The sequence below is a fragment of the Schistocerca piceifrons genome, chromosome 2 (genome assembly GCF_021461385.2).
Source record: "Schistocerca piceifrons isolate TAMUIC-IGC-003096 chromosome 2, iqSchPice1.1, whole genome shotgun sequence".
Lineage (NCBI taxonomy): Eukaryota > Metazoa > Arthropoda > Insecta > Orthoptera > Acrididae > Schistocerca > Schistocerca piceifrons.
In genome coordinates this window covers 306,853,811-306,880,655 of record NC_060139.1, presented here as the reverse complement: position 1 = coordinate 306,880,655, position 26,845 = coordinate 306,853,811, and the positions used below count along the sequence as shown (strand labels likewise).

General features: G+C 40.4%; 1 long non-coding RNA gene across 2 annotated transcripts in view; it reads left to right on the top strand.

Annotated features, from left to right (window-relative positions):
• LOC124777850 overlaps window positions 1-26,845 on the top strand; it is a 41,672-nt gene that overhangs the window by 10,550 nt on the left and 4,277 nt on the right. For both annotated transcript variants that reach the window (XR_007015790.1, XR_007015789.1), the window contains exons 2-3: window positions 12,363-12,447; window positions 15,472-15,663. This is a non-coding gene — a long non-coding RNA (uncharacterized LOC124777850). The remainder of the gene's footprint in view (window positions 1-12,362; window positions 12,448-15,471; window positions 15,664-26,845) is intronic.

The window sequence follows — 26,845 nt, the reverse complement described above, 5'->3', positions numbered from 1 at the left end:
TGTGACAAACACTACTAAATGCCTTCTCTGAAAACTACCTAGAACAAATGGTTAGGAACCCCACTCGTGGAGGAAATACACTGGAACTAATGGCAACAAATAGACCTGACCTCTTTGAGGATGTCCACATTGAAACTGGTATCAGTGACCATGATGCAGTTGTGGCAACAATGATTACCAAAGTACAAAGGACAACTGAAACAAGCAGAAAGATACATGTGTTCAGTAAACTAGATAAAAAATCACATCTTAGCCAGGAACTTGAAACTTTCAGTACAGGGCAAGAGCATGTAGAGGAACTGTGGGTCAAGTTTAAAAGAATAGTTGACCATGCACTGGGTAAATATGTACTCAGAAGAACAGTTCATAATAGGAGGTTTCTGCCATGGTATACAGTCACTGCAAAGAAACTTTGAAAGAAACAGAGATTACTACATTAGAGGTGTAAAACATAGCTTAGGACTGTGGAGAGAGAGGTGCTGAATGAAATGTGTTTGGCTGTCAACAGAGCCATGTGTGATTGTTTCAGTGACTACTGTAGCAGATTATTGTCAAGTGACCTTTCAAGTGAGCTTTCTGCTCGTATGTAAAGGCACCAAAATTAATGTGCAGTCCATAGTGAATGGGACAGGAACTGAAATTGAGGGTAACAAAACCTGAAATCCTTAACTCCCATTTTCAAATGTTTCTTTACAAAGGAAAACCCAGTAGAATTGCACCAATTTAATCCTCATGCCACTGAGAAGTTGAATGAAATAAGTATTAGTGTCAGTGGTGTTGAGAAACAGTTGAAATCGTTAAAATTGAAGAAAGGTCCAGGCCCTGATGGAATCCCACACTGAACTTGAGGCTGAGTTAACCCCTCTTTAACTATAATCTATTGTAGATCCTTCGAAGGAAGGAGGAAAAAAAAAAGCCATCCTCAGTTCTTGGAAAAAGGCACAGGTCACACCCATGTACAAGAAGGTTAATAGAAGTGATCCACAAAACACTGGCAAATATCCTTGACATTGATTTGTTGCAGAATCTTAGAATGTATTCTAAGCTTGAACATAATGAGGTATCTTGAACAGAATGACCTCCACAATGCTAATAAGCATGGATTCCGAAAACGGAGGTGAAACCCAACTCGCACTTTTCTCAGGTTACATACTGAAAGCTTTGGATCAAGGCAATCGGGTAGATGAAGTATTTCTTGATTTCAGAAAAGCATTTGACTCAGTACCAAGCCTATGCTTATTGTCAAAAGTATGATCATAAGAGGTTTCAAGTGGAGTTTGTGTCTGGATTGAAGACTTTTTGTTAGGGAGGATGCAGAGTGTTATATTGGTTGGACAGTCATTGTCAGATGTAGAAGTAACTTCGGGTATGCCTCAGGCAAGTGTCTTGGGATCCCTGTTGTTATGTTATATATTAATGACCTTGCAGACAATATTAATAGTAAAATCAGGCTTTTTGCAGATGATGCAGTTATTTATAATGAAATGCTATCTGAAAGAAGCTGCACAAATATTCAGTCAGATTTTGATAAAATTTCAACATGGTGCAGAGAGTGGCAATTTGATTTAAATGTAAAATTCTGCACTTTACAAAGCGAAAAAACATAGTGTCCTATGGCTATAATAGCAATGAGTCACTGAATCGGCCAACTCATACAAACACCTGGGTGTAACACTGTAGGGATATGAAGTGGAATGATCATGTAGGTTGAGCTGGGGGTAAACCAGTTTTTAGACTTTGGTTTATAGGTAGAATGCTGGAGAGTGCAATCAGTCTGCAAAGGAGACTACAAATCACTCAAGTGTGTGGGACCTACCAAATAGGACTAACAGCGATTTGAATATGTACAGAGAAGGGCAGCAGAAATAGTCACAGATTTGTTTAATCCGAAGGAGAGTGTCACAGAGATACTGAAGGAACTGAACTGAAAGACTTTTGAAGATACACGTAAACTATCCCGAAAAAGGCTATTAACAAACAAATAACACAGTGGGATGCACCCTCTGCCAAACACCTAAAGGTGGTTTGCAGAGTATAGATGAAGATGAGTTTGTACTGTTTGTTTTATTTAGCACTAAGGTCCACAACTGGTCTAATTTCAATCCTCCTTTGTGTTGAAATTGTTTCTGTGCTTCTGAATTTGTATGGCTTCTCTGTACATTCTAGCTTAGTAATTATTAGAGCTTGCTAAAATCACAGTCTCAGAGAAACAAATATGCTGGTTTCCTGGTCCTAGTACATGGTTGCTACTGCCAAATTAACCATCTTGCCCAGGCGGTAATTGCCTGTGTTTTTTGAGGCAAGTGTTATGGCTTCTTTTTGTAGTTTCTATGTACATTTCATAGCAAGTGCATGGGTTTTATATACACTGGATGTGGCAAACGGCAGGTGTAGGTCCATTGTAGTGTTCAAATAGTCATGCACCTTTCTTCTTAGTTTAAATACTTTATTTTCTGAGTACTTGTTTTGTCTGTTGATGGGATCTGTGATAGTTTTTACAAACAGAAGGAAAAACTTTTCCTGAGGGGTTTCTTTTTTTTTTTTTTTTTTTTTTCTCCTATTAAATTCCACCCCTTTCAGGATTTAGTTAATGTGTGTCTCAGTTTTTCCTATAAAAGGGCTGTAGGAAGGTTACTAAGTGTTTAGCGATCCCATATGTCAGACAACCAATAGCACTAACAGTCAGTCTCAATGAAATTCCCCGCTTGTGAACGTTTGGTAAACCATACAGTCTTGGTAGCCATGCTTCTGATTTGATAGACCTTTCTTATCAGTAGGAGAAATCGAAGCTGCCTTTAGTTGCTTATAAGTTATTCTGAGAACAGAAGTTGTTGGATCTTCCGTAACTTCTCTGTATCTCCCTGGTTCTAATCAAGCCCAAATTTTACTGTGGTCTTCTTTCTTCGTTACCACTGTAGCATTGCCTTTATCTAGCAAAAAATTAGAACGTCTTTATCAGTATTTAAATCACTGAAAGCTGTCATCTTATCTTGTCCCCAGGGCAATATGGATAAATCAGTAGTAACAGATCACACACTAGGACCAGGGAACCAACAAATTTGTTTCTCTGACACTTAAGATTTAGCAAGATCTAATAATTGCTATGCTAGGATGTACAGAGCGGCCACAGAAATTCAAAAGCACAAAATTTTGACAGAAGAAGAAGAAGAAGGGCTGAAATTAGATGAGCTGTGGGCCCTTATGTTAAATAAAACAAATGGCACAAACTCTTCCTCACTACAAGCTCCTTGGCATACTCTGAAATAATGACATTTTGAGCCTTCAGCTGTTCGTGCGCAACTTTCTCAACAGGTTTCACTTATTACAACAATCATCACTGGACAAAAAGCTGTGTAGTGAGAATTCAAAATAACATTAACATCAAATAGGGTGTGATCTTATGTTCTATACAAGGTGTTCAGAAATTGCCATTACAAACTTTTAGGATTTGTAGTGGGGAGTGAGTACATAAAATTTTGAATAGGAACCCATGTCCAGAAGCATCATCCAACGACCTACAGAGTATCAAAATTATAAATGCCATCTCCTGAAAATGCAACTGGGCATTCCATGATGATATTACAAACTTTCTAGGATGGCGAAGACAGATAAATATATCAATTTGAGGTAATGGTCCCTGCTTTAGAAGTGAAATAAATCGAAATTCATTCTAATACAACAGCGGAATATATGTACTGGTAATATTTGTTGCTAAAAAATAGAGTACACAACTTTCAGAGGTGATAGTATGGACCAAAACAAGAAAAAATGTGAGGTAAACATTTTTTCCTTCTTCTTGTTTTGGTCCATACTACCACATCTGAAAGTTACTTAGCCTACATTCTTAGCAACAACAGTACCGGTACATATTCCACTGTCAGGGTTATCAGGATGATTTTCGCTCGTAACTTTCAATTCGTTCGTTTCCGAACCAGGCACCCTTACCCAAATTGATACACTTAACCACCTCCATTATTCTTGAAAGTTTGTAACATCGTTATGCTGTACATACATACATACATCGACAGGTGCCGGTGCCTACTCATGGTCTGTAGCATCATTGGATGATGTTTCTGGGCATTATTAAAAATATTATGTATTCACTCCACTTTACAGGTCCTATAAGTTTGTGATGGGAATTTCTGAACATCCTGTATAAATAAATGTCTTGATGAAGTGCATACAAACAATAAAACTAATTTCATTGTGATTCATACAATTAGTTTCATTGCCACTACATATATGGATTGAACTGAAGTCAGTTTTATTGTTTGTGGGCATTTCGTCATGACATATATTTATATTGACCTAGCTGTTTTGATTTTTCACTGTGAAACTTCTTCTCCAGTGGTAGGCCTAATGCTTATATTAAGTGAAGCTGGTTGAGATATATAGCTCCATATGTACAGCTGAAGGCTCAAGATGCTTTACTTTAAATATGACAGCTGTAAGCAGTTATCTTTATAAAGGTAACTCCATAGCACACATCAGCACAACTTTGCAATCTTAGGTGGCAGTCTGTTGATGTCACGAACTGACCATTGCATGGCTACATTAAACAGTTCAGCTTGCAGCACTCATTTGAGTCTCTAACAGCTTTCTGAATCTTTAAAGCCTCTGATGAAGTCTCCGGCAGAAGAAGACAAAACATTAGGTAGAGAATTATGCTTTGGATCATGGCCTTATTTGATTTATAGTCATGTCAGCAATCTCTGTGTATAATGTCTGAAATCAGTCATTCAGATGGTAAAATTAAGTGTATATGACCAACAGTTATAATAGAAACTGAGAAATCAGTTAAGAAATGCGACGACTTTGGCTGTTTTCTTTAATAACAAATTATTAATGACATCAGTCACGTAACCAATATGATTAATGATCTCTTCCTTGAAATAGATCAGAACATTGGCATGAACTGTTGAAGAGCTAAAGTAATAGGATATATGCCAAAAGTAATGTCTCAGACATTCTGGCAAATTAAAGTTACTCTATGCTCTGCCAAAGAAATTATGTGTATGATTAATTTCCTCATTACCAAAAACTCTTACAGAGTTGACAGTGTCTCATGTAAACTACTAAGAAACCTGTTCTTCGCATATGCAACATCATCATATGATAATGATGTTGCATATGATATCCATTCTGAAACATTATTAGTGCCAAAACAATATTCAAGATAATTACTGACCAGTCTTGCTACTTACCTCCTCCTTGAAGGTATTGGGGAAAAAAGTTATGCAAGAACTATAACATGTCTTAAGATTAAATTTAGTCAGTCTCGCTGTGGATTTCAGAAGTTTCTCTTTACGAAACGGTTATTTTTCAGTCCGTATATCCAAGAAGGAGAAATAGACCACTACATTGATGATGCAAGTACTGTAATGAAGATATGAAACTGTAAATAATATATTTCCTTGAAAATTAATAATTGGCTTTGTGCTGCTGGACTGTCATGGAATTTTGATAAAACCCAGTGCATGCAAATTCACTGCTGCACATGGCCTGACCACAACATTAGAAATAGTGTAGGAGGTTAAATCAATAGATGAAACGGTATTTTAAATTTTTTGGGTATTTATATCGATAACTTGAGCTGAAAAATTGCACTACAGTTCTTAAAAATCTGAGATGTATAGCTTCACATGATATGAGTGTCAGATTTTGGAGATGAAAATGTCAAAAGTTGACTTACTTTTCCTACTTTCATTTACTAATGTTGTTATGGCATTATAATCGTCATAGATGTAAAAAATGTTTGTTTTATGGAAGTGTGTTGTGAGGATAATATGTTGTGTAGAAAACAAAGAATTGAGCTGGTGTGTAAAATGTACACAGATCAGGCAAAGCAATTTACCACCAGTTTTTCCCCAAGAGTCTAAGCAATGGGACCATTAGACATGTTTGATGAGGAAGGACCTGTCCCGAGTACCAGCAGCTTTTCCTGCAACAGCCCCTGGTTCGGAGAAAATCAGTATTGAAATTGTGACCATTCAGCTTACACTTGTAGTGGTTGACACATTTCATCCGAGAGAGCATAGTGCGGGTTCAAATCATGCCCATGTATTTATTTATTCTTTTGTACAATGTCATTGTACAGAATATCATTAAATTAGTATATGTCGATCAAAATTTTCTCTATAGTAGTTTCATTGATGTATCGAGCGTTAGAAGAAACTTTCTTCAAATGCATATTCCATTTGTTACAGAACAGATTACATATTCACCTTACTCACTATCGCTTGCTGGGCTAAAACAGAATTCTCAATGGTATCTACCATAGAAGGAACTGAAACACAAATTTGTAGAATGCAATACACATTTAATGAAAGCTACTGCCTTGCAAGCAAACAGATATTTCAGAAGCAATATTGGAAAAAAAAATATTTTCATTCAATTCTAAGAGATTATTCTGTCTTCCATCAACTTTGAGGTGACCCCTGCATATTTTATGATTCTTATGCAATCAGGTGAGCTAAATTGGTGCAGAATTAAAGAATGTACTTTTATGAAATATTTCATTGACAGGATAAAAACCAAAGAAAAAAATTCAGGATCATGATTTATACCCATAATGGTAGCCATGGACTGTAGCCATTGTGCTATGCTCGCTTTGCCGAAATATTGCTTATGTGACGGTATAGGAGATAAGCATAACATTTGAACATCGCTCGTCTCGGAAACTGGGGGCAGTCGCATGAAAGGGTGGCTAGCCAGGCACCCAGGAGAGGTCCCTCTGCCACATACCCAAGCATAATCAAAATCTGTGTTTAACAGGTCTGTTGGTCATCTTGGAAGACTTTAGTGTATCCAGTGCAGTTCGTACTGCATCAACGAATAAAAAAATCATATTCTTGAAATAATAATTTATCAACAGAAGAGGGAAGATAGAGAATAAGAGAAAGGGTGCACAGGAGCTGGAAATCGGAAGAGGTATGAGGTAGAGGAGGAGGAGATTAGTGTTTAACGTCCCGTCGACAACGAGGTCATTAGAGACGGAGCGCAAGCTCGGGTGAGGGAAGGATGGGGAAGGAAATCGGCCGTGCCCTTTCAAAGGAACCATCCCGGCATTTGCCTGAAGCGATTTAGGGAAATCACGGAAAACCTAAATCAGGATGGCCAGAGTATGAGGTAGAGAGAGTGAGTGAAATGGCAGTGGACTTATAATAGAGATACATTCCAGAATACTGTTAATCGAAGGTCAAATAAGCGAGTTAAAATAGAATTAAAGTGATGAAAGAAAACTTGAGTGAAATAAAAAAGCATTAATATAAATTAAGACAAAGTAGCTGGCCGTTAGCCCAGTACAGTTGGAGGGCCAGTGCCAAAAAGAAGCAGCACTAGTTTTGAGAGTGGGATTCAAATTAAACATGGTTTCAGATTACATGTGTGGCGACGGTACTGCTGTAACAATATTGAAAAAGGTGGTTGCCACTCACCATATAGCAGAGATGCTTAGTAGCAGTTAGGCTCAATAACAAGACTGTCAGAAAATGAGCTTTTGGCTAACAAGGCCTTATTTGGAGATGCTGTTGTTGTGGTCTTCAGTCCTGAGACTGGTTTGATGCAGCTCTCCATGCTACTCTATCCTGTGCAAGCTTCTTCATCTCCCAGTACCTACTGCAACCTACATCCTTCTGAATCTGCTTAGTGTATTCATCTCTTGGTCTCCCTCTACGATTTTTACCCTCCACGCTGCCCTCCAATACTAAATTGGTGATCCCTTGGTGCCTCAAAACATGTCCTACCAACCGATCCCTTCTTCTAGTTAAGTTGTGCCACAAACTTCTCTTCTCCCCAATCCTATTCAATACCTCCTCATTAGTTACGTGATCTACCCACCTTATCTTCAGCAATCTTCTGTAGCACCACATTTCGAAAGCTTCTATTCTCTTCTTGTCCAAACTAGTTATCGTCCATGTTTCACTTCCATACATGGCTACACTCCATACAAATACTTTCAGAAATGACTTCCTGACACTTAAATCTATACTCGATGTTAACAAATTTCTCTTCTTCAGAAACGATTTCCTTGCCATTGCCAGTCTACATTTCATATCCTCTCTACTTCAACCATCATCAGTTATTTTACTCCCTAAATAGCAAAACTCCTTTACTACTTTAAGTGTCTCATTTGCTAATCTAATTCCTTCAGCATCACCCGATTTAATTTGACTACATTCCATAATCCTCGTTTTGCTTTTGTTGATGTTAATCTTATATCCTCCTTTCAAGACACTGTCCATTCCATTCAACTGTTCTTCCAAGTCCTTTGCTGTCTCTGACAGAATTACAATGTCGTCGGCGAACCTCAAAGTTTTTATTTCTTCTCCATGAATTTTAATACCTACTCCGAAATTTTCTTTTGTTTCCTTAACTGCTTGCTCAATATACAGATTGAATAACATAGGGGAGAGGCTGCAACCCTGTCTCACTCCTTTCCCAACCACTGCTTCCCTTTCCAGCCCCTCGACTCTTATAACTGCCATCTGGTTTATTTACAAATTGTAAATAACCTTCAGAATTTGAAAGAGAGTATTCCAGTCAACATTGTCAAAAGCTTTCTCTAAGTCTACAAATGCTAGAAACGTAGGTTTGCCTTTTCTTAATCTTTCTTCTAAGATACGTCGTAAGGTTAGTATTGCCTCACGTGTTCCAACATTTCTACGGAATCCAAACTGATCTTCCCCGAGGTCCGCTTCTACCAGTTTTTCCATTCGTCTGTAAAGAATTCGCGTTAGTATTTTGCAGCTGTGACTTATTATACTGATAGTTCGGTAATTTTCACATCTGTCAACACCTGCTTTCTTTGGGACTGGAATTACTATATTCTTCTTGAAGTCTGAGGGTATTTCGCCTGTCTCATACATCTTGCTCACCAGATGGTAGAGTTTTGTCAGGACTGGCTCTCCCAAGGCCACCAGTAGTTCTAATGGAATGTTGTCTACTCCCGGGGCCTTGTTTCGACTCAGGTCTTTCAGTACTCTGTCAAACTCTTCACACAGTATCATATCTCCCATTTCATCTTCATCTACATCCTCTTCCATTTCCATAATATTGTCCTCAAGTACATCGCCCTTGTATAAACCCTCTATATACTCCTTCCACCTTTCTGCCTTCCCTTCTTTGCTTAGAACTGGGTTGCCATCTGAGCTCTTGATATTCATACAAGTGGTTCTCTTTTCTCCAAAGGTCTCTTTAATTTTCCTGTAGGCATTATCTATCTTACCCCTAGTGAGACAAGCCTCTACATCCTTACATTTGTCCTCTAGCCATCCCTGCTTAGCCATTTTGCACGACCTGTCGATCTCATTTTTGAGACGTTTGTATTCCTTTTTGCCTACTTCATTCACTGCATTTTTATATTTTCTCCTTTCATCAATTAAATTCGATATTTCTTCTGTTACCCAAGGATTTCTATTAGCCCTCGTCTTTTTACCTACTTGATCCTCTGCTGCCTTCACTACTTCATCCCTCAGAGCTACCCATTCTTCTTCTACTGTATTTCTTTCCCCCATTCCTGTCAATTGTTCCCTTATGCTCTCCCTGAAACTCTGTACAACCTCTGGTTCTTTCAGTTTATCCAGGTCCCATCTCATTAAATTCCCACCTTTTTTCAGTTTTTTCAGTTTTAATCTACAGTTCATAACCAATAGATTGTGGTCAGAATCCACATCTGCCCCTGGAAATGTCTTACAATTTAAAACCTGGTTCCTAAATCTCTGTCTTACCATTATATAATCTATCTGATACCTTTTAGTACCTCCAAGATTCTTCCAGGTATACAACCTTCTTTTATGATTCTTGAACCAAGTGTTAGCTATGATTAAGTTATGCTCTGTGCAAAATTCTGCAAGGCGGTTTCCTCTTTCATTTCTTCCCCCCAATCCATATTCACCTACTATGTTTCCTTCTCTCCCTTTTCCTACTGACGAATTCCAGTCACCCATGACTATTAAATTTTCGTCTCCCTTCACTACCTGAATAATTTCTTTTATCTCGTCATACATTTCATCAATTGCCTCATCATCTGCAGAGCTAGTTGGCATATAAACTTGTAGTACTGTAGTAGGTACGGGCTTTGTGTCTATCTTGGCCACAATAATGCGTTCACTATGCTGTTTGTAGTAGCTAACCCGCACTCCTATTTTTTATTCATTATTAAACCTACTCCTGCATTACCCCTGTTTGATTTTGTGTGTATAACCCTGTGCTTACACGCACTCCTATTTTTTTTATTCATTATTAAACCTACCCCTGCATTACCTCTATTTGATTTTGTATTTATAACCCTGTAATCACCTGACCAAAAGTCTTGTTCCTCCTGCCACCGAACTTCACTAATTCCCACTATGTCTAACTTTAACCTATCCACTTCCCTTTTTAAATTCTCTAACCTACCTGCCCGATTAAGGGATCTGACATTCCACGCTCCGATCCGTAGAACGCCAGTTTTCTTTCTCCTGATAACGACGTCCTCTTGAGTAGTCCCCGCCCGGAGATCCGAATGGGGGACTATTTTACCTCCGGAATATTTTACCCAAGAGGACGCCATCATCATTTAATCATACAGTAAAGCTGCATGTCCTCGGGAAAATTACGGCTGTAGTTTCCCCTTGCTTTCAGCCGTTCGCAGTACCAGCACAGCAAGGCCGTTTTGGTTAATGTTACAAGGCCAGATCAGTCAATCGTCCAGACCGTTGCCCCTGCAACTACTGAAAAGGCTGCTGCCCCTCTTCAGGAACCACATGTTTGTCTGGCCTCTCAACAGATACTACCCCTCCGTTGTGGTTGCACCTACGGTACGGCCATCTGTATCGCTGAGGCACGCAAGCCTCCCCACCAACGGCAAGGGCCATGGTTCATGGGGGGGGGGGATAGAAAACACAAATCAAGAGTGCACGCTGCTTGGACGTGTGCATGGGTGCATGCGTGTGTGTTCTATCGCCCATGAAGGCTTTGTTGGCCAAAAGCTCATTTTCTGACAGTCTTTTTGTTGTGCATATCTGCAACTCAGCATCTCCAATATATGGTGAGTAGCAATTATCCTTTTCAACATTGTTACATTCCATCTTGGATTTTCTATTGTTGAAGGTAGGCGTACTCTGTTTTCCACAGCAGAATTGTTGATTGTTGTCATTGCATACTGCTAATTTAGTCATTCACTATTATTGAGAACCTTATCTTGGTCATGCAACACATTTATGAAGAGTTTGTGTATGGCTGTTGTGGGAAGGGTCTTTTGTAATGTATGTTTCAGGTGTGGTTTGAAGTCATACTTGTGATGTAGCAGCTAATGCTTATATTTTACTTCAAAGAGATTTTGGGCAAATAAGGAATAGTACTTTTGTTTTCGTGGGTTATTTTCTCCTTGAGTTCAGCTGTGTTTTATATATATATATATATATAAGAAAAGCAATCTTGCTTTGCTTTGATCTTGGATATCCTACCATTTACAGCAATTGTTTCAAACTAATCAGCTTATGTGACTCCAATCCCATTATTGATATGTTGTTTACCTGTTAAACAATATCTACTATAATATCACCATTTGAGGGAGAAAGGCTAAAAGGCTTGTAGAATCAACAAGTGTTTGTTGTTGTAGTGAGCCCTATATGTAACCTTTCTGTGGAAAATGTTTATGTGTAGTGTAAAAATCAAAGTATGATTGCAAGAATGCTTTGGAAGATCATTCTAAGAAAGCCATTCTCTCCATTAACTATTCCATTATTTCGTTTATTCCCTCCAACCCAGATCTTCTTCTTCTTCTTCTTCTTCTTTTCAGTTACACTGTTACGGTTATGTACACAAGGATAGAGCCAATTAATGTAGCTAGCTTTGATCTGTGGCTGTAGTAATGCTTCTACTGGTAACAGAAATTAAACTTAGCAGAGATAAAAAGGAAAGAAAAATATATATTGTAATGCTCTTTTAATCAGATGATTGTGAATGTCATGCTTCTCGATGTTCTCATTTGTCCCATGTGCGACTAAGAGACTAAGGTGATGAGCTATTGTGTAAGAAGTCTTCATGAATATCAGGGTTTCTTTCTACTTACTTTGACCCTTAAGTCCAGAGTCATCTCTCAGTAGAACTCAACATTTTGTTCACGTAGTATTTGCCATCATCTGCAAATGCCATTAAATGCTGTATTGTACGCATAGTGTTGTCTTAACTGTTTTATTGTGAGTACTAACTTTTGAGTTGGTATCTATTTTAGTAACTGCAGAGTTTTCATTACATGAGTTACACTATTACCATTTTTATGTGTAAAGATAATTTCATGTTTCTGTTTTTCATTCCACATTTGTTGACAAAAATGAAATTTGTAATGACAGTCTCATTTTTAATGTAAAATTGTGCAGTTACAGGGTGGTCCATCAGGAGAAGAGGCCCCACAAATGTCTGCCTTACTGGAACATATATAAGCATACACACAACTCGGCTATGGTTTGTATTATTATTATTATTATTATTATCATTATTATTATTTTGATATACACTATAAAACGATTCTACACAGTACTGCACATTGACTTTGATTTGGACATATCACAGTACAGGCCCATGTAATTTGGCATTTCGTGTCTTCAGTCAGTGTTTCCTTGTTGTCTTTTTTTTTTTACGCACCCCACCCCAAGTAAGTGTGTGTGTGTGTGTGTGTGGGGGGGGGGGGGGGGGGCAGCATGCGCGCGTGTGCTGACACTTTGCTATCATTTACCATGAAGGAAAACCATATCATTGTTTTCAACTGTTGTAGACACTGTGAAATGTAACTAGCTTCACGAGCAAATTGTCTCATCACATTACCGAGGCAAAGCACAGCCATATGGATTTCAATCACACAAACTATACCAGAGTTAAGAGTTTGCTTACATTTGGTAAAGAATGGCAGATGTGTATGGGACCTTTTCTCCTGATGGGACAGGGGTTCGTGATGCCACTATTATGAATGTTAGAAATCACTTCAATACATAAGGCACTATACTGTAGCAAAAATTGCATCAATACATTTACTCATTCTGGATATCGTTCAGGTGACCTGTCTACCTGCCTCATTTTGTAATCTGCAAATATTTCTTAATTAATTCTGCCTGACAAAGTGATTACAGCATATCAATGTTCATTGTGTTCGTATTCAAAAGGTTTAGGAATGTAACGTGACAGCTGTGCCGGAAGTTTTTAGCAGCATTTCAAACAATGCTGTGAACGGTGATTGAAGACATAGGCAGTGCTAAGTCAGACACAGTGCAAGAGGGAGAGGGATCTGTCATGCAATGATATATGACTGCCAAAGGAAGTTAGGTGCAGAAAAATGCTGCTATTCTCTGGTGCATGTTTTTGGTGAGTTTTCTCCTCCTAGGGCCACTGTTGGAAATTGGTTACATGAATTTTTGAGGGATGGAAATCTCTTAAAGATAAAGCTTGTCCCAGTTGCACAGCATTGACAGTGACCCAAGAAAACATTGAAGGGGCCCTAAATATTGGATAAGCTGCAGCTGCAATTTTGCACCTGCAGCGCAATAATATATGCCTAAGAGATGTTCCTGTTGGGTGCCACATTCACTGACAGAAGCCTGAAAAACACAAAGAATGGATTTTTGTCTTTTTATGCTTGAAAAATTCGAGAAGCAGCAGTCTAAAGACACTCATAATATGTGCCATTATAATTCTGAAATGAAGAGGCAGTCTTCAATGTGGTGCTGTCCCAGGTGACGAACCACCCACAAAATTTCGGAGATGTAAGAGCTCTGGAAGGAAGATAGTGACCACTTTCTTCACCAGGCTGGGTCATCTCACCTCAGCGACCTTGGACACACATTGTACAGCCAATACTGAGTGGTACGTGACAATGTTTGTCAAAAGTCATCGCCACATGGAGGTCACAGCACCCAAAGTTGAAGATTGGGCACCTTCTGCGTCAAGCCAATGCCTCAGCACACACCCTCGGCAGTCTTAATAGTGGACTTCTTGGAGAAGGAAAACATGCAATTGTTACTGCACCCAACCTGTTCACTGTATTAGGTCCATGTGACTGGTTCCTGTTTCCAACAATGATGGAGAAAATATATGGGCAACATTTTTCATCTGATGAAGAGGCTATTGTAGCATGGAACATTGCTTTCAAGTGACCTCCCTAAAGATGTATATGAAGATGGTATCTGTTCTTTCGGGCATGTCCGAAAAAACAGATACCATTGGTGATCTTGCAGCTCTTGAAGAATGAAATTACAATGAAATTCTGACCAATAGCTGCTTACAGGCGTTGATAAATATCAACGAGGACAGTTGAAAGTATGTGCCCCGACCAGGACATGTCCGAAAGAACAGATACCATCTTCATATAGACAAGGCTTCTGAGCCAATGATCTTCTTCAGTGTGGATGCACTCACATTGCCAAAACTCTTACGGGAATCAGTAGATTGACAGCTGCGAGGAATGAGTGTGGTGGGCAGGGCCACTACAAATGTAGTGTGTGGACAGTAAGCTGGAAGTGTGGGTCTCAATGGGGAGCGTGCCAGAGATAAGTCCCTGCAGTCACACTATCCACTGTGCCGTCGGTGGCTCAGTCGGATAGTGTGTCTGCCATGTAAGCAGGAGATCCTGGGTTCCAGTCCCGGTCAGGGCACACATTTTCAACTGTCCCCATTGACATTTATCAATGCCTGTAAGCAGCTAATGGTCTGAATTTCATTGTAATTTCGTCCCTAAAGATGTGTGGATAGACATTTTCAAAGTTGTTTCAAAGGATGGAAAATTTTGTAAGTGCTCATAGAGAGTATTTTGAAAAGTAACACTTTTTTATTGAGCAAGACACATTAATAAGACTAAATTGCTAATTTTTTATGTAATACAAAAGTGTATGCTGTGGTATGCACTGACACACTTCCATACATTTATGGCATTCAGGGTGCCTAAAGTTCAAATAGAGCAAAATTTTTAGTACCCCCATGGAAAAAAACTGTACATGGACACAATAAATGAGGGGAGAGCGACATATGTTTCCAAATTTTGAAATAGCTCCATTGGGAAATAAACTACGAGAGCCCCTTGTTGAATTTAACTTAAATGGGGACAACACGTGAGGTCATTGCCAATTTTGTTACAATTTATGGTACATGCAGGGTTTGGCTAGAAATGAAAGTGACAGAACAGTGAGCTCTAGATGGCCAAATGTTTAGAAAAAATAGTGTTTTTGGCATGGGTTGAGCTAGGCATGAGTCATTTATGTTAGCCAGCTGTCCAGGCAGCACTTCGCACAGCAGGGGTCATAGTCGAGTACCTGTTTGGAAACTTTTTCGTATTTTCAATTTCTACATCACTTACGCTGCAAAGAAACCAAAATAACACCCAATATATTGCATTTATTTCATAAAAGGGCCAAAAAGGAAAGGCAAAGGAAAATTTGGGATTGTAAACAAATTTCCAGGAAGGGATTGTAAGGGTGTACACAAGTATTTTTTATTTTACAGGTGATGATTCACAAGTGCTAACATTGTCCCCAACAGTCAATGGGCCGATTTTACTTGCGTTGGAAACCTACTGTTCATGCGCACCTTTAGAGAGCTAGTCAAGTACAGAATAAAACTAATGGAATAAGATGCCATGTACACTTTAATTACAGTTACTTCCTGGAAAGTTATCTGCAGGACCTTGTGAATGCCGTAAGTACAATCCTTTGTTGGAAATGTATTTCAGTCCTAAATTTTCCTTTGCCCTTTCTTTTCATGCCTCTTGTGAAAATAAAAGTAAATACAATATATTGAGCATTATTTTTGTTTATTTGCAGTGTAAGTGAAATAAAAACTTTCCACATGGGGATTCAATCCCACTACCCTTGGATTCCAATTTTAAATTTCTTCCACTGCACCAAGCACTACCTGGAGACTAGTTAACATAAATGGCTCATCTTTCCTGACCTGCTCCAAAATCCTGTTTTCTCTAAATGTCACCTGAATTTCCCAATTCTGTCACTTTCATTTCTAACCAATCCCTGCACATACCTTAAATTTCAAGGAAATGAATGACGGTGAGTAGGCACAGTCAGCTTGTCAGTACTAACATGTTTGGTATTACAGTCATCTAGATGAATTTTAATCAATTAGTCATCAAAAAGATCACATTTCTTTTTCTTTATACTGTGTGGCATTTTCTGTACCAATAGTTCATTGTGGATGAGGGTACTTCTTTTATTACCTTTTCAGTCAATAATTAGTGTGGATGATGTTACTTGTCAAAATATGTATAGTAAATCTGTGCTGTACTACCTGCTGAACCACAATTTCCAATGTTCCACTCTTCTCAAAATAACTGTTTACATACATGCTGTGTTCTAACATCCTCAGTGGCATGATGTAAACTGAACAGAGATGGAATGAGATTTTCACTCTGCAGCGGAGTGTGCGCTGGTATGAAACTTCCTGGCAGATTAAAACTGTGTGCCTGACCGAGACTTGAACTCGGGACCTGATGGTAGAGCACTTGCCCGCGAAAGGCAAAGGTCCCGAGTTCGAGTCTCGGTTCGGCACACAGTTTTAATCTGCCAGGAAGTTTCATATCAGCGCACACTCCGCTGCAGAGTGAAAATATCATTCTGGAAACATCCCCCAGGCTGTGGCTAAGCCATGTGGTATCCTTTCTTTCAGGAGTGCTAGTTCTGCAGGGTTCGCAGAAGAGCTTCTGTAAAGTTTGGAAGGTAGGAGACGAGATACTGGCAGAAGTAAAGCTGTGAGGACCGGGCATGAGTTGTGCTTGGGTAGCTCAGATGGTAGAGCACTTGCCCGCGAAAGGCAAAGGTCCCGAGTTCGAGTCTCGGTCGGGCACACAGTTTTAATCTGCCAGGAAGTTTCATATCTGAACAGAGCTGCTTTGAAACAGGAAACTACCTACCACACAGACACCACTTTAAAGATACTGTCTTGTTCTAACATTGTGTGTGGATGCCTCTATGAACTACTTCAAATGTCTTAAGACAAATTGGTTGTAACTAAGATGTATTTATTATCACTTCTTGTCAGTGAACTATGTCATTTTTAAGAGTTTTACTTACATTGTGGTGGTAGTGAATGTCTGTTTCTGATGTGTTGTAGATAGTTGCAAATATAGATTTATTAAGAAGTTGTACAGTAAATGAATCCAAGATGACAATATGCAACTGTCATTCAGTTGAGATTGCTGGAAAGTTTTCTGATGGTACCTTCCATTCCCCTTTTTTTCTGGTAGTAAATGTGATGTTGACATATTCAGTACATATAATAGTCAATGCAGCAACTGCATAGACATTTTTTTCTGGCAGGAGAGGACTAGATGAGTGTGTATAGGGTAATATTGTATGAATCCATTTCATTATATTTTACAGGTATTATATGTCTCCAGGTTCTTTGTTAATGGTGATATTGTTAACTGGAAAATACTGTGAAAGGGAAAGCCAAACAGTGCTTTGGCAAACCAACAAAATTAACAGACTGGTCAATAAAATTGAGAGCTTGCTTTATAAACTAGTTATCAGAGGGCCTTAACCAGCTACAACTGGAGATTTCCTTTGCAGCATAGTTACATAGGCTGCTAACAGAACCACCAATCAAGATATGATGGTCCTCTTGTTTCTGTTCTTATGAAACTGAATGACTTTGCGAGATTAGGGGAGTAATGGAAGGTTTCACGGAGTATTTTGCAATGGAATTATTCTGTGCATGGTGATGATGTTCTGGAGGTATTTTTGTGTGCTCAATCATTAGACTTGTTAAATGACAAAATGGCATGCATTTTAGACACTAACATGTTCACAATGTGATAACTGTTTGAAGTCTACTGGACTGGCTTCTTAATTCCCTTCAGCTAAAGAACACTGGACAACACTTCAGTCAATCCCAAAGCTGCTTGTATGCCAGATAAACTCCCCTAAGAACCTGCGATAACTGCTAATCCCACCTTGGAAGAACAGAAACAAATTTGGGTTCGGTGCATTTAAAAACCCTTCTCCAAAGGATTAACAGTACAATAGTAGCAAAAGAGATCTTGCATTTCATTAAAACATGGATGGCATGTCGTCTTTGGTGTAGCTGTTTGCACTACTCTATTAATCCTGTGCAAGCCTCCCCATCTCTAATTACTGCAACCTACATCCATTTGAGCCTAAACCTCCACCTTTATTCGTCTCTTGGGCTCCTCCTACAATTGCACCCCCCCCCCCCCCCCCCCCCTCCGACACACAATGTCTTAATTTGTCGTATCAAGGTGTGTCACAAATTTCTTTTCTTCACAATTCTATACAGTACTTCCTCATCAGTTAGCGATCTTCCCACCCCATCTTCAGCAATCTTCTGTAGCACCCCATTTCAAAGACTTCAATGCCCTTGTCTGAATTGCCTATCATCCACATTTCACTTACGTACAAGGATGCATTCCAGACAAATACCTTCAGAAGATAGTTACTAACAAACTTAACAAAGTCCTCTTTTTAGAAATGTTTTCACTGGTATAGCCAGCTTGTGTTTTACATCCTCTCTACTTCGACCATCATCAGTTATTTTACTGGCCCATAGCAAAACTCAAAGTATTATATGAGTTTCATTTCGTAATGTAACTCCCTCAGTGTTGCTTAATTTAATTCAACTACATTCCCATTGCAGTTGTGTTTATTTTATTGATGTTCATCTTATATCCTCTTCTCAAGACAATGTCCATTCTTTTCAACAGCCCTTCCAAGTCTTTTGCTGTCTCTGACAGAAGTATGTAATCACCAAAACCTCAAAGTGTTTATTTCTACTCTCTGAGCTTCAATTCGTTCAAATTTTTCGTTGGTTTCCTTTACGGCTTGTCCAGTGTACGGACTGAATTTGTTACGCCTAGAGTCAATTGCAAAGCAAGATTCAAGTGGTGGGTACAGTTACATTAGCTGAAAACTGCACTGAATTTGTCACACGCAACCCTGTGGAGTTCAGTCAAACACCTACATTACTTCTGAAAGGAGATGTTCGCAAAGGTTTCTAACAATATGAATTGTAATTGAAAACTTGCTTTTCAAGTTAAGTATGTACTTATTTATTTTGTCTTATAATAGAAAATTTTAAACACTGGGGACAAGCTGGGGATTAGGGGGTTAGCACCCTATTGAGGGCAAGGCCATTTAAGACAGAACACAACCTCAGAATATGAAATAATAGAGAAGGAAAATCTTCCTTTTTAAGGGATCACCTCACCATATTTGATTTAAGAAATTGTAAATTGAACCACTTACACCAAATATGAACACAGGGCCTTAATACATCAACTTGCTTGGTAAGGGCCAAAAGGGCCAAATTAGATGTGATGGACATATGTACAGTTTCAATTTCATTGACAGTGTGCTGCACACTATACATTACATTCCAGTAGACGACTAATTTCCACATCATCCCTTGAGCCAAGTTATTGGAAAATCCCCTGAGATATCGCATTGATGTGAGCACTTCACGATGGCACCATAGGCAATTGCTGTATCGATCCTATTAGGTCATGACAGCAAAAGTGTGTTACAGTCATTTTAAAAGCTATTTATTTGTTGTCGATACTGTTCATATCTCACATTCATTTTCATTCAAATCTACACCACTTCCAGAAGATATTTCCCAATACTTAAATTTGTATGTTACCACATCTCACATTCACCAAACCTCTTCTTGCAGTTGCAAGTCAGCATTTAATGTCCTCCCTACTTTTACCATCATCACTTATTTTTCTGCCCAAATACCATTAGAATCAACTACTTTCAGTGTCTCATTTCCTACTTTAATACAATTGGTATTACCTGATTAGACTACATTCCATTACACTTGTTTTCTCAAAGTTCATCTTACAAACTCTTTACAAGACACTATCAATTACATTCAACAGATCGTCTAGTTCTTCTGCCAACTTTGACAGAATTACAATGCCATCAGCAAACCTCGAAGCTTGTATTTTTTCTTCCTGGATTTCAATTCCTGTCCCAAATTTCTCCTTCGTCTCCTTCACTGCTTGTTCAGACAAACTATTTCCAGTACCTTCCACCTGCTTCTTTTTGTGCATAATACTGTATTCAGCCACCCCCATGAACCATGGACCTTGCCATTGGTGGGTAGGCTTGCGTGCCTCAGCGATACAAATAGCCGTACCATAGGTGCAACCACAAGGGAGGGGTATCTGTTGGGAGGCCAGACAAACATGTGGTTCCTGAAGAGGGGCAGCAGCCTTTTCAGTAGTTGCAGGGGCAACAGTCTGGATGATTGACTGATCTGGCCTTGTAACACTAACCAAAACGGCCTTGCTGTGCTGGTACTGTGAACGGCTGAAAGCAAGGGGAAATTACAGCCGTAATTTTTCCCGGGGGCATGCAGCTTCACTGTATGGTTAAATGATAATGGCATCCTCTTGGGTAAAATACTCCGGAGATAAAATAGTCCCCCATTTGGATCTCCGGGCAAGGACTACTCAGGAGGATGTTGTTATAAGGTGAAAGAAAACTGGCGTTCTACGAATCGGAGCGTGGAATGTCAGATCCCTTAATCGGGCAGGTACGTTAGAAAATTTAAAAAGGGAAATGGATAGGTTAAAGTTAGATATAGTGGGAATTAGTGAAGTTCGGTGGCAGGAGGAACAAGACTTTCGGTCAGGTGAATATAGGGTTATAAATACAAAATAAAATAGAGGTAATGCAGGAGTAGCTGTAACAATGAATAGGAAAATAGGAATGCGGGTAAGCTACTACAAACAGCATAGTGAACGCATTATTGTGTCCAAGATAGATACGAAGCCCACGCCTACCACAGTACTACAAGTTTATATGCCAACTAGCTCCGCAGATAACAAAGAGATTGATGAAATGTATGATGAGATAAAAGAAATTATTCAGGTAGTGAAGGGAGACGAAAATTTAATAGTCATGGGTGACTGGAATTCGATAGTAGGAAAAGGGAGAGAAGGAAACATAGTAGGTAAATATGGAGTGGGGGGGGGGGGGGAAGAAATGAAAGAGGAAGCCGCCTGGTAGAATTTTGCACAGAGCATAACTTAATCATAGCTAACACGTGGTTCAAGAATCATGAAAAAAGGTTATATACATGGAAGAAGCCTGGAGATACTGACAAGTTTTAGATAGATCATATAATGGTAAGACAGAGATTCAGGAACCAAGTTTTAAATTGTAAGACTTTTCCAGGGGCAGATGTGGACTCTGACATGATCTATTGGTTATGAACTGTAGATTAAAACTGAAGAAACTGCAAAAATGTGGGAATTTGAGGAGATGGAACCTGGATAAACTGAAAGAACCAGAGGTTGTACAGAGTTTCAGGGAGAGCATAGGGAACAATTGACAAGAATGGGGGGGGGGGGGGGGGGGAGAAATACAGTAGAAGAAGAATGGGTAGCTTTGAGAGACGAAATAGTGAAGGTAGCAGAGGATCAAGTAGGTAAACAGACAAGGGCTAATAGAAATCCTTGGGTAACAGGAGAAATATTGAATTTAATTGATGAAAGGAGAAAATATTAAAATGCAGTAAATTAAGCAGGCAAAAAGGAATACAAACGTCTCAAAAATGAGATCGACAGGAAGTGCAAAATGGCTAAGCAGGGATGGCTAGAGGACAAATGTAAGGATGTAGAGGCTTATCTCACTAGGGGTCAGATAGACACTGCCTACAGGAAAATTAAAGAGACCTTCGGAGAAAAGAGAGCCACTTGCATGAATATCAAGAGCTCAGATGGAAACCCAGTTCTAAGCAAAGAAGGGAAAGCAGAAAGGTGGAAGGAGTATATAGAAAGTCTATACAAGGGCGATGTTCTTGAGGGCAATATTATAGAAATGGAAGAGAATGTAGATGAAGTTGAAATGGGAGATATGATACTGTGTGAAGAGTTTGACAGAGTACTGAAAGACCTAAGTGAAACAGTAGACAACATTCCATTAGAACTACCGACAGCCTTGGGAGAGCCAGTCCTGACAAAACTCTACCATCTGGTGAACAAGATGTATGAGACAGGCAAAATACACTCAGACTTCAAGAAGGATATAATAATTCCAATCCCAAAGAAAGCAGGTGTTGACAGATGTGAAAATTACTGAACTATCAGTGTAATAAATCACAGCTGCAAAATAACTAACACACATTCTTTACAGGCGAATGGAAAAACTGGTAGAAGCCGACCTCGGGGGAGATCAGTTTGGATTCCGTAGAAATGTTGGAACACGTGAGGCAATACTGACTCTATGACTTATCTTAGAAAACAGATTAAGGAAAGGAAAACCTACGTTTCTAGCATTCGTAGACTTGGAGAAAGCTTTTGACAATGTTGACTGGAATACTCTCTTTCAAATTCTGAAGGTGGCAGGGGTAAAATACAGGGAGCGAAAGGCTATTTACAATTTGTACAGAAACAATATGTCAGTTATAAGAGTTAAGGGGCATGAAAGGGAAGCAGTGGTTGGGAAGGGGGTGAGACAGGGTTGTAGCCTCTCCCCGATGTTATTCAATCTGTATATTGAGCAAGCAGTAAAGGAAACAAAAGAAAAATTCGGAGTAGGAATTAAAATCCATGGAGAAGAAATAAAAACTTTGATGTTCGCCGATGATATTGTAATTCTGTCAGAGACAGCAAAGGACCTGGAAGAGCAGCTGAACAGAATGGACCGTGTCTTGAAAGGAGGATATAAGATGAACATCAACAAAAGCAAAACGAGAATAATGGAATGTAGTCGAATTAAATCGGGTGATGCTGCGGGAATTAGATTAGGAAATGACACGCCTAAAGTAGTAAATGAGTATTGCTATTTGGGGAACAAAATAACTGATGATGGTCGAAGTAGAGAGGATATAAAACGTAGACTAGCAATGGCAAGGAAAATGTTTCTGATGAAGAGAAATTTGTTAACATAGAGTATAGATTTAAGTGTCAGGAAGTCATTTCTGAAAGTATTTGTATGGAGTGTAGCCATGTATGGAAGTGAAACGTGGACAATTAATAGTTTAGACAAAAAGGGAATAGAAACTTTCGAAATGTGGTGCCTACAGAAGTATGCTGAAGATTAGATGGGTAGATCATGTAACTAATGAGGTATTGAATAGAACTGGGAGAAGAGGAGTTTGTGGCACAACTTGACTAGAAGAGGGATCGGTTGGTAGGGCATATTCTGAGGCATCAAGGGATTACCAATTTAGTATTGGAGGGCAGCGTGGAGGGTAAAAATCGCAGAGGGAGACAAAGAGATGAATACACTAAACAGATGCAGAAGGATGTAGGTTGCAGTAGGTACTGGGAGATGAAGAAGCTTGCACAGGATAGAGCAGCATGGAGAGCTGCATCAAACCAGTCTCTGGACTGAAGACAACAACAACTACTACAACTGTATTGAACTACTAACTTTCCCATACTTTACATTACCTGCATCACTCACACTAAAACCATAGTATGGCCAAGAGTCGTATACTGTTATTGTGTGTGGGAGTCACTATTCATTTGGAAAAGATATCAATATTTCAATGCCGCAGATGCCGTTATTTGTCTACAGAGCTGAAGCTCTCGTTAAGAGCACCAAACTCCAGAGGAGAGCTATTCAGAATGTGGTTTCATGTGCTGTGTTGGTATGTCATGTTAATCAATTCATTTCTACAGTGTTATGGAAATGATATGGTGCTACTCACCATAATGGTGACACATTGAATTGCAGACAGGCATAACAAAAATAATGTTACACACTGAGCTTTCAGCCAAAGCCTTCTACAGAAAGGAAAAGAAAAACACACATTTACAAAAGCATGCACACCTCGCATTCTGGTGACCGCTATCTCCATTTGCTCAGCAAGAATGCAACAGTATTGCATCAAGGAGAGGTGGGGAATGGGAAGGGATAGCAGGTACAGATGTGTAGGGAGGAGTCAGCACTGTCTGGTGGAGCGTGCAGTCCATGTGGGAGGACACGGCTTCCAGGCACAGTGTTGGGAGGCCACCCCTTATATATACACACCAAACTTCCCACAACCTCCAAGAACCAATTACAAAACAGTACCATCACAGACTGGAACAACTGAACCACATCTTTCATCAGGGCTTTGATTATCTATCATTATGCCCTTAAATCAGGGACACCTTACACAAAATCCTTCCCAACCCGCTTAACCTGTGAGAAAGCTTGCTATGAGCATTTCTCACACACACAACTTCATTTCAATAATTGTGTATGTTATTAACACAACAGTGTGGCGAGTGTCTCAGTGCCCTTCCTAAGCATTCATGTGGCAAGTTTCGGGATGTTTCTGTAACAGTCACGCCTCATAAGAGCTTAAATATGGTCCAGGGTATTATATTCCACAGGGACCTTCTTTTGCAGTCTGATGACAAGCTGCACGCAGTGGCGAGGTGTTCATTTCGTCCGGTGTGCCCATCGAGGTCCGAGGGATAACCAGGTTGCCACCAGTGCCTTCATCTTGGCCTTTGAGGGTGACACATTGCCCGAGAAGGTCAAGGTGATGGTCTACTACTGTGACATCAAACCATATCCCCCCCCCCCCCCTCCGATGCGGTGCTTTAAGTGCTGGAAGTTCGGCCATACGTCTTCCCACTGTACTTCCAGCCCCACCTGTCGAGATAGTGGATGTCCATCGCATCCATGTGCCCCGCCTCCCATCTCTGTCAACTGTGGAGAGCATCATTCACCTTACTCGCCAGATTGCAGGATTTCACAGAAGGAGAGGAAAATCGTGGAATATAAGACCCTGGACCGACTGACCTACACTGAGGCTAAGAGGAAATTTAAGCACCTACATCCTGTGGGACCTCTTCATAGCCGCCACTACGAGAACAGTTGTCGCCCCATCAGTTCCTCGAATTCGTCGCCTCTCAGAACTGGGAGACTACATCTGCCCCCTTGATTGTGGGGGGGCACTTCCCTCCCTGTTGCTCCCGCACCGCCTACTTCGCGACCAACAGCCCCCACTTCTGAGTCAGAGAAGTGTAAGGTTTTTTCGGCTCCTCTCACTAGGAAGGCGTCCCTTGGGTCACTCCCTTCCCAGGTTTCTGCCTAGTGGGAAAGATGACACCTGCCATGGCTGAAGAGCCCAAAAGCAGCTGGTCGTAGGGCTTACAGTCCTCCTCAGTCCCTGAGACTGAATCAGTGAAGCCGTCCCAGCCAAGGAACAGCACGAGAAATCAAAAAATAAGGACGCATAAGAACAAGGAACTTGCGGTGGCACCCACACCATGGCTACCTACAAGCTCTGTGTCTGAGTATGGAGTGGAAATTCTGGCATCTGCTGAAGACCTAGATCTCGCCGGACCCTCACACAATGAATACAGGCTCCTCAGGCAATAAGTCAGTGGCAGCAGGTGACTCTGAGGCGTAAACTGCCTCATTGAATGTTCCATGCCTTCCCAGTCTCAGTCTCATGATATCATCCTCCAGTGGAATTGCAGCGGTTTTTTTCCACCGCCTGGCTGAGCTGTGGCAACTGTTAAGCTTTACACCTTTTTGCATTGCCCTCTGCAGCTATAAGGGATATTACAGGAACTGTAGAAAATATAATAGTGTGTTTGCGTTTATGTCCTAAACTCATCTGTAGTGACATTGTGCCCCTTCAAACCCTCTTGAAGCTGTGGCTGTCAGAATATGGACAATGCAGAAAATAACTGCAGAAAATAACTGTCTGCAATGTATATCTTCTGCCAGATGGTGTGCAGTACCCCTGAATGCATGAGCTGCACTGATTGATCAACTCCCTAAACCTTTTCTACTTTTGGGAGATTTTAATGCCCATAACCCCTTTTGGGGTGACACTGCTTACTGGCTGAGGCAGAGATGTCGAAACTTTACTGTCTCAGTTCGACCTCTGCCTCTTAAATTCTGGGGCCACCACACATTTCAGTGTGGCTTGAGGTAGTTACTCTGCCACTGATTTATCAATTTGCAGCCCAGGACTTCTCCTATCAATCCACTGGAGAGCACATGATGACCTGTGTGATAGTGGCCACTTCCCCATCTTCCTGTCACTGCCATAGACACCTGCCCAGATAGGCTTTAAACAAGGCGGACTGGGAAACTTTCACCTGTGATGTCACCGTTGAGCAGGTGACTACCACAATCTTTTCTGTGGCAGAAAACGTGATCCCTCGCACTGTGGAGTGCCCCCCCCCCCCCCCCCCCCACTTCTGGCAAAAGACAGTCCCTTAGTGGTCGCTGGAAGTCGCAATTAAAGAGCGCCGGCAACCTCTACAGCAACACCCTTCCCTGGAGCACATCATAGCCTTTAAATGGCTCCATTCCTGTGTTTCACCAGCTTATTAAAAGACAGAAACAGGAGTGTTGGGAGAGATAAGTCTCGATCATTGGGTGCCATACACCACCTTTCCTAGTATGTACAAAGATCAAATGTGGGGGTACCAGACCCCTAACAGGTGTTCCCGTGGTTAACATAAATGGCGTGCTATGTACCGACGCCAACACAATTGGCGAGAACTTTGCTGAGCACTATGCTCGAGCCTCTGCATCGGAGAACTACCCCCCAGCCTTTTTGCACCCTCAAACGGCGGAAGGAAAGGAAAGTCCTCTCATTCACTACACACCACAGTCAACCCTATAACGCCCCATTTACAGAGTGGGAGGCTCCTCAGCGCACTTGGACATTGCCCCAACACAGCTCCTGGGCCGGATTGGATACATAGTCAGATGATAAAACATCCTTCGTCTGACTACAAGCGCCATCTCATCATCATCTTCAACTGGATCTGGTGTGATTGCGTCTTTCCATCGCAATGGCAGGAGAGCACCATCGTTTCAGTGCTCAAACACAATAAAAACCTTTCTTTGATGTGGATAGCTATTGGCCCATTGGCCTC